We start from the raw sequence: 12,274 nt of genomic DNA on the forward strand, positions 1-12,274 counted from the left end.
GTGGAAATTCAAACCACAAGAGAAGGGAGAACATTTTCACCAATTTACTGGCAAGTTGACAATATCCTGGCAAAATAGAACAACTGGTGAAAGGTGCTGGCATGTTTGTAGTACATCAACCAAAATAATTGTTAATCTCCCTGACCTGTATTATCTAATTTGTTTATATTCTGCCATATTTTAAGGCTCCTATCACCCTGGTGTCTCAATATAACATATTCTCACACTCTTGTCTTAAGGGCCATCTGCTCATATAACTTTTTAGAAAAGATGCATACACAATTTTATGAAAGGAGATTCCTCTAATCTCCACCCAGAAAATCTGGTTAAACTATCTAAACTATCCCCTTATTTTTGTTTCTGATACAGAATCTTGCTAATTTCCATTCTTTTGCTAAAGTAGGGCTAGAATTCTCTTCTAAAATATTAGAAACATATTCATTTAGGGACAGATCCAGCACGCACTGAAGGAAATTGAAATACTCCCATTGACTTCAGTGGGTGCTGGATCAGGCCCATAATGCACTATATGGCTTCCAGTTCTTTTAGTCTAATTTTCTTAGGGCTTGATCCTGCACCTCTGCAGCCCGCGGGAGTTTTGAAGTTGACTTCAGTGAGAATAGAATTGGGCCCTCAAAGTCCTATATACATATGAACAGGCTGTCCACTCCCAACAGAAATAAGTGCAGGACTTTCCCATCCAATAAAGTTTAAAATTTTTATTTTATTTCATTTGATTCTGATTTTTTTCCATGTACCCAGTCCTAGGTCTCTACTTTGCCTCCTATGCTATTCTCTAGCTTCAAGAATAAGAGTCTTGACTGCCCCATAATTACTACAGATGTGGCTCATGAGTTGGTTGGCAATGGTGTTTTATGAGCAGGGTAGCCAAATTTCTGTTACAATACCCACATTCAACAACTTGTAAAAATTGTCCAAATTCTGCTCTCATTTGCAAGCATGCAACTCCATTGATTTCAATGGGGTTGCATATTTGTAACCTAGAGCAGAAATGGACCCAGGATCCTTGAGATTCTCTTATGTTAGTGTTTATATGCTGTTATCATAAGGGGTAACAGCATGGTTCATGTTGTATTTCACATTTAAATTACAGTGAGGAAATGTATTGTGCAGATGTCATTTACTTTGTGATATAAGCTACACATATGGAAATGAAGAAACACTCATTAATTAGCATTAGGGCTTCCAGTTTTCAGCATTTATTTTCCAAAACATCTCAAGGAGTATTTTTTCATCAAAGAAATGTAAAGATGAAAATTCCATTTCTTTGCATTTATATATGCCATTCTGGAGATTTACACATCTACTCATAGGGGTCAGTCCTATGCTGTTTCCTATTGCGAAAATGATCAGAACTAAAAGGACTAGAAATGTGTGAAGATTAAATACCATGGTGCAAGGACCAGGAATTTACTAGTATTTTTTCTGAGCTGGGGAGGGAACCTTGGTACAAACAAATATTTTACTATCTTTCTGTTCTTCATGGGTGAAGAGGACCTACACAAATCTGTCTGTCCATCTGTCATGGCCTTCATTGCCATAGTGTCAGTGGCCAACTTTTTTAGAGAAGTGTGCCTAAATTTAAGCACCCAAATCCTTATTTAGGCACCTAGATAATTACAGTAGTTTGCTTTTCAAAAGATCCAAGCACCCATTAAGACCACTGACTTCAGAGCTGATGGGTGCTCAGCACCTTTGAAAATCAAGCCAGTTATTTAGGTGCTTTAATGTGGATTTTGAGTACATAACATTTGGCTCCCTTTTTGGAAATGTTGGTATGAGCATCTTTAAGCAGTAATGAATCCCTATTTAAGATCTTAATATGTGGATTAAGTGTTTTAGGGCACTGGCATTCTGAAGACCCGAGTTCTATTCCTGGCTGCTGAGCAACGCTGGGGAAGTCAGCCTCTTTACATCTGGCTTTGAGTGCTGAAATAGAGCCCAAGCAGCCTCTACGTGTTTGAGGTGGCCAGCTTTAGTATCGTGGAGCATTGTTAGGTCCATGCTGGCCAACAGCAATTAAAAAATGGTGCTAGCCCAAACAGAAAGGAAGTCTGGGGTGGAGACAGAGGAATCATGGGATTTTAAAAAAAATTGAACTCACCTTGCTTTCTCTATACATCCCACAGTGAGAAAAATCCCAGAATGTACACTGTTCTGTAGCAAAGGACCATCATAGGAACACCATGCCCTTAGTACACTACAAGCCACCACTGGGTGTACACAATGATGCACACTGAAAGAGGGCACACCATGCTGTGTGCAGGGTAATAGCGAAGCATGCATCGTGTGTGTTACCTGACACTAGTATAAAAGCTGTGGATTAAACCTCTGTGTAGACAAGGCCTCTGTTCCTTTGCTTCCATTCCCTTTGTCTGTCTTGTCTACATAGACTGTAAGCTCTTTTGGGGCAGGGACTTTCTCTTATGATGTACAGTATTTAGCACAATGGATCCCTGATCTCAGTGGGGGCCTCTGGGTACTACTGTAATGCTGCTACTGGTTTTTAATTTTACTGTCATATTGAAACAGATTTTACTATTAACTATTAGTTTAAACTAAAATCTGGAAGCCCTTAATATTGGAACACTAAAATACCAATCTATGATGCTTGTGCAAACCCTTATTCACACAGAGATCAAAACACAGAGAGTTCAGATCCTGGCTCCTGCTCTGGCCCCATACTCTGGAAGTGCAAAGGGGCTGGAAAGCTGACTTAACAGGACTGCTAAGTACTCCCCTGGCATGGGGGAAGCCCCAGATGTTGCAGAGCCAGCTCTATGCTACCTCCTCCTAGTCCCCTCAGTTTATGGGGCAGGAAGGGTTCTAGCCAGCGTACAGCTCATTTTGGTGATCCTGGGACAGCTCACTAGTCCCCAAGGTACCTTTCTAAGCCAGTAGAATTTAGAGCAGCCCTGAGGCTGCTCTGGGCCAATATGTTGCTTAGGGCCAAGTTGGCCCTTGGGAATCAGGGGAGCACAGGTGGCTTAAAGCCCAACTCTGCAGCAGCGAGCAGAGTTCTGGCATAGCTGAGGTTCTGGACCTACATTTTCAGAGTTAGAAGCAAGGAAATGAATGGACTGTTCCATGGAAGCAATCCTGCCACCTAACCATATCCTATAGCCTAGAATCAATTTTATTTATTCCAGTGCAACAGAATACTTGAGAAATCTCTTCAAGAGCTAGATATAGTTGCTAATATAAGATGAGAGAGAGGCTAATATATAACACAAAAGGACTGCTTATGTAGTGTGTGACTGTATGTCTACACTTGGAACTAGGAGTGTAATTCCCATCTTGAAGAGACATTCCTGTGCTAGCTTGATCAGAGCTAGCATGCTAAAACTAGAGGGCAGCCATGGCAGCGCGAGCAGCTAGCCACCCTGAGACATGCCTAACATCTCATATGCCTATATACTTGGAACGGCTAGCCTCTCATGCTGCTGTGGTTATGTTCCATTTTTATCACGCTAGCTAGATGAGACCTAGCATGGGTTTGTGTCCTTGAGCCAGGAATCACACTCCCAGGTCCAAGTGTACCCTGGGAGGTTGAAGAGTGAGAATTGCTAACGGATGAAAAATGCACATATGCATTGTGATTTTTTAAAATAAGATAGGACTTTTTGTTTGTAATAGAAAGTTACTATATTGCTGATTTCACATGCCGTTTTACTGTACTACTTATGGTATGAGATTGCACCAGCAGCTATCAAACACTATTTAATAAATTACAAAGTGATATGTTATAATCAGGCACATTTGCAGGGCAATGCCAGGAAGCCATCAATGCTGCTATCTGATGATTAAATAGAGGATTTCAGTCCTAGGGGCTGTCAATTTGCTGCCATTCAGGAATAGTACATCCAAATGAAAAAGTGTTGTAAAAGAAAATGACATGAAACCCTTACTAGTGAGAATTGGAGGTACAAGTTTATGGTCCAGATCCTCAGCTGGCATATATTGGCATAGCTACACTGAAGTCAGCTGAGGATTTGACCCATACTGTTTAACTTTCTTTTCATTAGTTACTGGTATAATTTTAAAAAATCATATTAGCAGATGAAATGTGTCACTGGTTTATCATATTATTGTTACTGTCAGAGGAAGCTGACTAGAACGCACCTTCCATATTTTAATTCTCAAACCACCATAGCAATCTACTACCATACATAAAATCTAAAGCTGGACATCACCAATGCAATGGCAATATGTCATACTTTTGGAAGTCTCTTACAATAGCAAGCTAAAGGAAAAGAGAAGAATTTTTCATGAGTAATTTTGTGATATTTCCTCAAGATATCCAGAAAAGAAAATAAGAATGCTTTTATGACCACTAATAAATGTTCATTGTATGTTCTAGGGGACTGGATGATTCTAGACATGTAATATGGAGCCTTTCCCCATTAAGTCTCTAGTTCATGTTTAGCACAAGTTGGCAGCCGTCAATGGCAATTGCCACCATCCTCATACTAATCTGCAGTGTGAAGCAAGTTGGTGATCTTTGATCACTTATTAGTGGACCAATGTTCACAGCAGGAAAACCACCTCCACCACCATAATTGGCATTAATTGGCACCCTTGTTGGCAGTCACAACAGAGGCCAGGATTGTGCCCCATAGACTGGCACGTAGTGGGGTCCTTCACTCAGATCTTCCTTTCTCTGTCCTGAAAAGAGGCTTGGGGGTCCATGACACTGTCTGCACTCCCATATGTGACTGAGCTCTCTCTACACAATATGGTGTCTGTGTAAGGGGAAAGGGTGGACTTGAGGCAGGAAAGATGTTCTGGAAACATTTAATACAGTCCTAGACTGTATGAATTATTTTGAGGATTCCCCACCTCCCTCCAGTGTCCACAGGAGCATTTACAGTCAGGGAACAGAGTTGAGGGTGGGGAAGCTGTCAGGTTTGGAGCTGCAGGGCCTCCTCATGGATAGCTTTGGCCTCCTGTGGATCCTGAGGGATCTGCCAGATTTGGAGGCAGCTTTTCCACAAGGGCAAGAGAGGCAAACCTCATCCCCAACAGGACGGGGTGGGAGAATATCTGTGAGGAATTCCTTGCTGAGTTTTCCTCACAAAAATTCTTTCCCCATAGCTTTGAACATAGAAGGGAACAAACTGGGCCAGAGAGTCCAAGGATTAAAGGGGAACGACACTGAACTATCCTTTCATTAGAGGCCTGATCCAACTCCCATTGAAAGTCAATGGAAGGACTCTTACTGACTTCAGTGGAGCTGATTCAGATTCTATATAAAGTTAGCCCCTGCCCTCAAGCTAGGTTGGAAGTACATTAACAGGGCATGCAGGGAGCTTGTACTGCTGCTGCCCATGTTATCAATCCTGCTTTGTGCATGGAAGATTTCAGTCTCTGGGACTGTCAAATTGGCATCTACCGTGAGTACCATATGCACTTGAAACATGTAAGGGAAAGGTTCTGTGTGTGCAATGCCAGTGCTTACTCACTTATCTAGGTACTTATCTGGCCCCCATCATGGTACTATCTGAGCATCTCACAATCTCTAATGTATTTATCCTCCTTCAACCCTGTGAGCCAGGGCACTGCTATTATGCCCATTTTACAGATGGGGAAATGAAGCACAAAGAGACTACATGACTTGCCCAAGGGCACACAGGAAGTCTGTGTCCCTCATTTGTTCTGTGACTGTCCCTCTAACCTTGCTGTTTCAAAAATGCTATTTGTCAATGACAGAAGAGTCTGCTGCAGCTACAGAGGGAATATCTTGTGTCAGAATCTCCAGCTTCATGGTGGAACTGGGTCATTAGGCAGGTGAAAATGTCCCTCTGATTGCTCATAAAGTAAACTATTTGTTCTTCCAAAATCTCCAGGCGGTTATCTACTTTTTGTGAATTATACTGCCTGAATTCCTCCCCATAAGAAAATATTAAGGGTTGAAGTGACTTGAAATGTACAACAATTAATAAAAAGTTTTACAGCAAAATAGATCTGATCAGTGTCTCCATAAGTGATCCAATTAATCTTCACTATGAACAATTTATCCGTTTTTTTGGGGGGGGGGGGAGAGGGATGGGGGAAGGCTGGGGGGGTAGTTAAAGTAAATTACTAGAGAAAAATCATAAAACAGAACATATCTATGGGTCCATGGATATTTATAATGCTTTTGAGACCTTCTGAGTGCTCATTAGTAAGTCTGGAGGAAAGCCTTATAATATACCCTGATGATGGTGTATTTTTCCCCATCAATTGCCATCTATTTTGCCACATCCCTTCTGTTTTGGGTTTTCTTATACATACCTTAAGTGTATAGTTGATCTGACAGAGGGGAATGCTGCACTGACTGTCTGGCTCAGAAAAGAAATTCATGGATTTTTAAAATTAATAACAGTATGTGTATGTGGCTAGCACTTTTCATCCAACGATCGCAAAGGCTTACAACCGTTCATTAACTCTACCACCAACACGGACCTCTGTGCTCCAGCCACAATGCAAGAGGCACAGAATCTGGCCCTGTCACCTCTGTCGGTGGATAATAGATCCTACACCACCCTACCTGCAGTCTCCAGTGCAGAAGGCAGAGGGTGGGGAAAGCAGAGGGACAATAGGGATGAGGATGGCTTATTCTCTGCTGGCGGCCAGTCACTTGGGGACCATTGCCAGCTGGTGCACATGAGAACAGCCCCCAAGCTACTCTAACCTGTGCTAGGGCCATGACCTGGCAGAGAATCAGAGAACTATAAGTGGCTCCCTGAGCACACTCGTACCCATCCTGTCTCTGCTACACCTTGTGGAAATTTGGTCCAACAGAGAATCAGGCCCCGCATGAGTGTTAGCTACATCCTAATGCAGCACTGAGTTAACTGCCTAACTCTCCTAGAAAAAAGAAAAGGAGTACTTGTGGCACCTTAGAGACTAACCAATTTATTTGAGCATAAGCTTTCATGAGCTACAGCTCACTTCATCGGATGCATACAGTACTCTAAGGTGCCACAAGTACTCCTTTTCTTTTTGCGAATACAGACTAACACGGCTGTTACTCTAATAACTCTCCTAGGTGCCTTTGAAAATTTCATCCAATATGCAAAAATATAATAATATATATCAGCAACACTTACCAGTCTTACACCACAATACATGCCAAGCTGGGCTTCATAAGTAACTGTTGAGGAAGTCTGTGGAAGAGGATTATGATTACTGAAGACTGTATGGTAGAAGATAGGCTTCTCCGTAACATCACACTCAATGAAACGTTTTAACTCCACCACTAAATAGCACAGCTAGTGATTCATAAGCTGTGTCAGTCATCTTAGAACGCCAGACCTTTTTGGCCCCTCCTTCCTTCCCCTCTTTCCCTCCCCCTCTTCATCGTTCCTCCCTCTCCACTTTTCACATTCCTCTCCTTTCTTCTGCTGCCCTATGAACTACTCACTGTTGAGCAGCGGGATTGTGACATAACCGATAAGCAATCGCACTATGACATCAGAGAGACAAGTCAATCTTCTCTCCCAACTTTCCTCCCTCTACCTCTTTTCATCTTCTCCTCTACTCAAGAGGATGAGAGGGATTGTGACATTAGCAATAAGCCACATCTTCCTTACTTCTCTCCTATTGTTACTTCTGCTTCATTCTCCTTCAGTTATTTGCATTGTGCAGATCTATTTGTTGAAATGTGTGCCATATAAACAGGGATATGAACAGAAACAAAATCGTAATACAACCCACATGTGTTAAACAGCATACGTTGTGTCCTGATTTGCTCAATCAGAAGTCATTTTGCAAGTGCATGTTTGCACCTCCACAGTTTGCACTGACCATTTTTTCCTCTTTCTTTCCTTTTTTCTTTATTTATTAGGTTTATCTTTACTAATATAGGGTCACATCTTTATCCCTTCATTTAAAAATCTTTGGAGACTGTGGATGTATAATTATGTCCTCCCAGTCCTTCATTTGGCTGGCAATCTTCAAAATGAATGTACTGTTCTAAGGGTTTGTGATTTGCATAGTAGGAGCCATTTGATCTAACCCTGAGCACATTTTATGGGCTTACTAAAGTTTCCCTGCTTTGGGAAACTGCCAATTAGTAGAGTGACAATTGTAAGTGACAAATTTTGTAGCATGAGAGTAGTTATCAGGCACACAGTTCATGCACACACCTTCACGCAGTGGTTGTCATTTTCTTGGCCAATGGTCACTTCAATTTTTCTGAAAGCTACATCTCTTTACTACTAGGAGTCAGTGTACCCTAAATGAAGAGATCATAGATTCCAGTGTATCTATCCCATTCAGTCAGAAGGAACTTTGGGATATCTAAGTATATCAAGTTTTTTGGAACTACTAGATCCCTAGTATTATTTCATAAAATACACTTTGCAGTATACATTACTCTCCTCTGTAATACTTTCCTCTCAGAACTGCATAGTAGTGCTCATCTTCCCTATTTTTCACTCACTACCTGTGCAAAGTAGTGTGTGTGTGTGTATGTGTATATATAGAGATAGATAGATAGACAGATTAGATAGATATCTACACACACTGTGAGACTGTAAAAAACCCAGAAATTCTGTATATCTATAGTGATTGATATCATTGCTGTTAATTTGCTGAAGTACCTAATTATACAGTTGCACATATTGGGTCTTGGAAGAAAGGAGTGGGGAGTCATATAAACCCATAACATAGCAAGCTGTGCATTAGGAGTACGGCTTTGTGTAGTAAAAAAAAATCAATATTTAGTCATGTTATATCAGAGAGAACCATAAAAACCGATGGTCCTTGTACTAGTCCATGTCAAAGTTTAATTAGATCTAAGAAGAATTATGTCCCCTCTATATAGAATATGTAATAATGTTCCCCCAGAACACTTGAAATACACATACAATACAACCTGTATAAACTCTTTCCCGCTGGTATAGAGAAAGGATGGTCTTGCAATTTAGGCAAAAGACTGGAACCTAAGATATCCTGAGTTTTTCCCTCCAGCTCTGGTGCAGACTTTCCTTGTGAACTTGGGCAAATCACTTAATTTCTCTTTGCCACAGAGGTAATAATACTTCCCTACCTCACAGGTGTGTTGTGAGATGGTGAGTGGCACACACAATCCAATAAATTAAAGTAAATAAGTTATATTAGTGTTCCCTCCCAGACCAAGGACAGTTTTAAAACTGGAGTGTAATCAAATTAGCATAAAACCCAAACAACTGCATCTTGCACAAGCCCCATGCTGCTTAGTCCTTTTAGAATACACACAAGTCTGTTGCTGAAACCAGAGCTACCTCCTTTGAGCCTTTCAGCAGACTTTCAATTCTTGAAGAGACAAGGCACAGGTCAATCTAACTCTGACATTCCGTTATGAGTTGTATGCTCCCCACTCATAAATGTAATGTTATCCTGAAATTTCTATTAACAAAATATAACACACAGCTCATCTATTTGACTTATTAGTAGTCATCCATGAGTTCCACAGCTCATAAGAGTGGTCCTCAAGTCTTTGGGTCTCTCCTCTGTCAGAATTTACTGATGGTGGAAGCTTCTACGTCTCTCTTCAGCTTATTTCATATTAAGCTGAAAGTTTCTGTGGCAATTTTAGTTCCACTATCCAGCTAAAGAGTCAGGTCTGAACACCTTAAATCCCCAAAGATAATCATTCATATCTTATGAAATAAAATTTCCTATATGATCAATGTTATAACTATGAAACTCCAAGTCACTGGGCATACGGAAAGCTATTTAGAAAACGTATTAAATTATCATAAGTTCAAACTATCCAGAACTATAAAACCCTTCATTTACCAATATTACTTTAGACTTGGGCACAATGCAGGGTAAAGTACAGGAATAGGCACTTGACATAGCAAGGGACAAACATGAAGACAACCCACCAGTCCGAAAGTTAAATTCAGATACTGATTAATAGGTGTCCCTAACTGTTCATATGTCAGTATCTGTGGGGCTCTTCTCTCCCTAGTTGGACAACCTCAGCAGTCAGTGGGTTGTTCTCATGATGTGTCCTGTTGTGCGCTACTGGTTCCACGCTGGCATTCGTGTCTTTCTACAGCTGGTCTGAATGTCACATCAGTCTGATCAGCAGTTTCCAAGTTTACCAGATCAACAACATCCTCATCTCCCAAAAAAGGATGGAATTTGATGTACACACAGATTTTACCACTTTTAAAATGTATTCCAGAAAGTTGGCAGGGTAATAGCTGTGGACACACCTGGATGGACAGCAAAAGGAACATTTATCTATAGAGAAGAGAGTCTCCAGGCTCTAACAGTCCTTAGTTACTGCTGAATTACTCTAAGTGACGGTGTATTTTTTTATGGCAAAAATGTATACTACTGAACTGATGCTTTACCATGTAGCTGTCTCAGTGTCAGGGTACTTAGAAGAATGCTGCTATACCAACCAGAACTATAAAAAAGTCCCTATAAAAGACTCAGCAGTATTTAATATTTTATTCATCGTCAGGTTATTATGTTTTGCCTGCAGTACAAGAGCCTCATAGAAGTGAGACATTATGTACAGTAGAGGGATGACAAACATTTTCCCCACAACTCACTCAATGAGTTCCCCACCCCTGTTTTGAATCCTTGTCTTCCAACAATTTTTCTGCTTTCAAGGAAGAAAAACCAAACAAATAGTTTATTTTATGAGTAGAAAGGAATCAGAACAGGTTGTGTTTAAGCTTTCATCCCTTTTTCATTTGTGCAGTAGATAGTATGTAAATATTTTTTCTCCAGGAAATATATTCCAGGCTTTAATCCTGCTCTGTCTTAGAAATTGCCTTGCAGAGCACTATCTCTCCAGTTAGTGACTAGAGAACTAAAAGAAAAATAAACAAAGTTTAATATGTATCTGAATAACGATGGTAGTTTTATTGCAAGAGTTGTAAGCCAAGCTACACAAGCATAAATGCAGATGTTAAAGGGAAACTGTGTGATTGCTGGCACCAAGGGTTCAAAAATAACGAGTCAGGGCCCGAAAACGATGTGATTGGCTTACAAATTATTTAAAAAATAGTACAGTTTGATGGTCTTTTTATTTTGCTATGACCCTTACCCTTATTTTGCTTCTGTTTTTTGAGTCACATTTTCTAACCTTTTTCTGTAAGCATGAAAGCTAGAAACTTTTTTTTTTTAAAGCTGAGATTCTTGAGTGATAATATGATTCCAGAATTAGGAGCTTTAAGAAAAACAAACAAACAAACAAACAAACAAAAAATCACAGCAGGAGTTGGCAATAAAATGGTGAGAGTTGGGAACACTGTTTTTCTGCATAGGTTTTTATATGTTGCTCATCACTGTAGTATCTGGGTGTCTTCCAGTAGTGCATGACTAATAGCTGTCACGTGTAGTTTGTTCTCTCATCCTCTCCCCTGGGGAAGAATTGTGTGTGCAGTGGAGTGTTTTGGTGGGTTTTTTTTAAAATGTATATGCTGCTCTGTGTGTATATTGTGGAAGGCAGGTCAAAGAAGTGCACCTTGCAGGTGGCATGAAACGTGGTGACGTTTGTGATGGTCCTCAGTTCCTGGGAGAGCTCATTCCATAGTCAGGGACCCCCAACAAAGCTCTGCCTCCTGCACAGGCAAGCATTATCCTTATTGTAAAGAGATCCATTGTGTCGGAGGAACAGACTTGTCAACCAGAGCCTTCATCCTGGATTCAAATATCTTAGGCCCAGGCCATTGAGTGCCTTGCTCAGTAAATAGTGTTCGGTTCAAAAATGAGGTTCAAAGAAGAAAAGGAAAAGAAGTACTTGTGGCACCTTAGAGACTAACAAATTTATTTGAGCATAAGCTTTCGTGAGCTACAGCTCACTTAAAGGGAATAATTCCAAAATTTAATGGGTGAAATTGACTAATGGCAAGAGGCCCAATTAACCAGGCTGCATGCAGGTGGAGTGCAGGGCAGTTGGAAAGTTGAAATCACTACCTCCCAAGCCAAGGCCAGGATGCAGACCAGTTGTGTTGTCCCCTTGAGGCAGTTCTTCCAGCCTATGGCTGGCCTCTGCATTGTTCTGAATTTCACCCAACATGAACAGAAATATTTACACAACTGAAAAAAACGTCAGCGAAAATGGTCTATCTTTTTGGATTAAAACTTCCTTTGATGGTTTTAGAAACCCAAACACAGAGGCACAGATGTATAAATCTGGAAAGTGAAACTTGCTTTAAATGGGAAGGGGAAGTTACCCGTCTAAATTCAGTGACAGCATCAGTGTTGTCAAGTCTTGTGATTCTATTATGAATCTCCCAATATTTGATGTTTTTCCTCAAGC

Source organism: Natator depressus, chromosome 10, assembly GCF_965152275.1.
Source record: "Natator depressus isolate rNatDep1 chromosome 10, rNatDep2.hap1, whole genome shotgun sequence".
Classification (NCBI taxonomy): Eukaryota; Metazoa; Chordata; order Testudines; family Cheloniidae; genus Natator; species Natator depressus.